Source organism: Haliotis rufescens, unplaced genomic scaffold, assembly GCF_023055435.1.
Source record: "Haliotis rufescens isolate VD_foot unplaced genomic scaffold, xgHalRufe1.0.p SCAF_6, whole genome shotgun sequence".
NCBI classification, from domain to species: Eukaryota; Metazoa; Mollusca; class Gastropoda; order Lepetellida; family Haliotidae; genus Haliotis; species Haliotis rufescens.
The window spans coordinates 57,582,498-57,585,767 of record NW_025964334.1 but is presented as its reverse complement, the minus strand read 5'-3'; the positions used below and the strand labels follow the sequence as shown (position 1 = coordinate 57,585,767).

General features: G+C 43.0%; 1 pseudogene; it reads right to left on the bottom strand.

Annotated features, from left to right (window-relative positions):
- Positions 1 to 717: 717 nt before the first annotated feature.
- The window catches only part of LOC124143227, a 67,314-nt pseudogene continuing 64,761 nt past the window's right edge, over positions 718 to 3,270 (bottom strand).

Here is a 3,270-nt window from a genome sequence, read left to right as displayed (position 1 = left end):
GAAATGTATATTAACATGTTTGTTGTCATTGATTGCGTACATCTGCTTCCTGCTTGCACGATTGTCATAAAAAAGACAGACATTCCTGTGTCACGTGATGTAAAGGTAGTTCGCATTTGTGTAATGGTAAGAAGAGAGAGCAACTTAACACGGGAAACTAGAGCACATTGTATGACGACTGTACTTGAACCACGCGTACTTCAACACAGGCTGAAAACAGAATGTTTGCCACCAACACAAGGACCAAATAGCGGTGCCAATCATACAGTTTTTTACCTCTGGGAATCGTGCAGCCTTGAGTTTCCATCACGCAAAAGCCAATATTTCTGCGTTTTGAGCAATGGAGTCCAAGATTCCCCAAGTTAGTCTGTCTCCCGGTCCGTGAACCTTATTGTTTCCCCTCCCACCAAGCCCTGACTATAATGCTATATCTCTACACGAAGCAGGGATAGCTTTTCCACAGGTTCTGAATCTCCCATCTCACTGGGGCTCTTTTTCAATTCAAATGGAGTTGTTTCTAGTCAAGTTATATATTCCCAAAGACTAAGCGTTAGTCTACCCCGAAGTACACATTCTGAATTCCCCAATCCCCCTAATCTGACCACAGACAAGATGTGGGTAGATCGCAGGGTGTGTGTGTGTTGTTGGGCTGGTCCTTTCAACGCTCAAGCGGCATATTACAACAACGATTCTATAACACCATAATAAAGACAGGGATTTCATAACAATCTTTATTATATGTATATTGGCTCTAAGAAACGGAACGGGCTAAGACAGTATGAGATACATGTATTGAATAAATTATATTTTGTGGCAAATGGCATTGAAGCATCATCCTTTATAGACAACTGCGAATGTGTATTGTGTATCTATAATACAATGTCCTTAATAGAAAAGTGACAGTTGGAGCGCCCACCATGAGCTTGGTTTGTGTTGTCTGTGACGTCATACACACCCTGGGATCGAGCAGGGCAGGCGATCTCTCCACAAAGAAGTCAACTCTTTATCTGCGAGGGGTTAGTTTGCAATCATCATTTTAGTGCAGCAGTTTCATATATTACTAGAGTTCCAAGCATTTATGCCAAAGCTTTCCAATGCTGTAAAAGCAAAGACATTAAGCTAAACTGAAATTATTTGGTAGTGATGGCAGACGACTGTCGCTTTTTAAATATCAGTGGATTACATATTCCCAGAAACTAGTTGTGGTTACAAATGGACAGTGAAAGGCAAACATCAATCACGTGACTTCAAATCCTGATAAAATCTTCTTTCAAAGACATGAAGTTTTCACATAAATTTCGTTGTTAGATACGTACGTTGAAAACATCCAACGGGTTGTGTAGGATGATGTCTGTTTCAGTGCTAATAATTTTATAACCGTTAAATATTGAAACTTCGCCCTTCGTAAAAGTATTCTTCAATGAATTATATAAAACCTCAATACACTTTGAATGCTAAAAGTTTGAATGAATTGACGAATAATGCAATCCATTCTATGGCAATCTTTTTCAGAAATATTTTTGTTCCGACTTTTCTGACTGCTATTCATCGTTTAGCGAGTAAAGGTCCAATATTTGGCGAAAAAGTTTTGGCATGAATGCTCAGAAATCAAGAAATATAGGAAAATGCTACACTGAAACGATGTTTGCAAACTAACCTCTCGCAGAAATATCACAGTGGGTGTGGCAGGTACATCCTCTTTCCTGTTCATTAATATCTTGAGGAAAAGTGTCTATTTGTCTGGGTAGGGTCCGGCCATGACCTTGGAGATGAAGTCCTCGTACTTGACGTTGCCCTCCAGATCCTCTCTCAAGTCGGTGCACTTGATGATGTCGTCCATCTGGGTGTCGGTCAGTCTGTCTCCAAAGATGTCAGAACGTGCCTCAGCTCAGCAGATGAGATGAAGCCCTGGCCCCTCCCTGTCGAATGTCTTGAAAGCCTCCATGAAGTCGGCGTAGGTGCCAGTGTCCTTGATCTGCATGACGGTCTGGTAGATGGGCAGGAACTCCTCCAGTTTTGTAGTTCTTCTCTCCGAACTTCTCCACACCTCCGTTCTTCATGATGGTGGTCATGGTAGGGTTGAGGCCCAGACAGTACAACATGTCGCCGGTTCTTGGCAGCGTCGACGGCGCCATCACGACCATCCCAGAAATCGAAAAGGTCGAACACCTCGGTGACCTCCTCGATTCATCCTTTGATAGTTGAGGCTAAAACACAAGGACAGGCGATCAGAGTACCGTCATAGGCAACGCAGTATTCTTTTAATTCGCACATATGTAGGGTTAATTATTTGGATTATTTAAATGATATAACTGCAACGGGCATTGGTACTGTGGAAATGAAAACCCTTAGCACACCATGAAACAATTGCAGACAGTGTCTCGGCCGACATTTGTGACTGATTATTCTCTTGAATTTGAATTCACTTTTAATCATAACACGTATACATCCACCATTAGTGGTGTTAATATATCATAATCGCCTATAGCGGAGTAGTCTGTGTCCCAGACCCGAGAGAAAAATAAATAAAAAGGAGTCCAACTCAAGTCTAGCTTGCCTAAACACAAGGAAATTAAAGATTGTTCTGGGCTCCATTTGGATTTTAGTAATTTTATTTTGCAAAAAAGGTATGAAACACGTCACCGAGCCTGACCAGCCCATGACGTCGCCTCGTTCGGCCAACATAGGAGTGAGTGAGTATGGTTTTACGCCGCCTTTAAGCAAAATTCCAGCAATATCACGACAGGTGGGGACACCAGAAATTCACACATTGTACCCATGTCGGGAATCAAACCCGGGTCTTCGTCGTGCCTACCACTACCGACCAACCCTGCCAACATAGGATGCTGGGGACCAATTTTTATTGTTGTTTAACGCCGCGCGCGGTGTGTAAAGAATCAAGTCTGGACCAGACAATCCAGTGATTGACATCATGAGCATCGATCTACGCAAATGGAATACGATGACATGCATTAACCGAGTCGACGAGCCTGATGCCGTTAGTCGCCTGACTCGCCACTTGGGGCAAGCATGGGTTGCTGAAGATCAGTTATACTAATCCGGAACCCCATCGAGGGATTTATTTATATTTGAGACGACCCCTCGTCTTAAACACACATGGTGGGGATTAACAGTTTTCCGGCTGCCGGACAAGTAGGATATCACCCCGAATTCATTACAGTGTGAAATTTGTTCACCCCTAGCATAAAATCTTGAGATGCGCCCCCTAATCCCCCTATTGTTTGACCAATTAGTACGCCTGGGCGATTT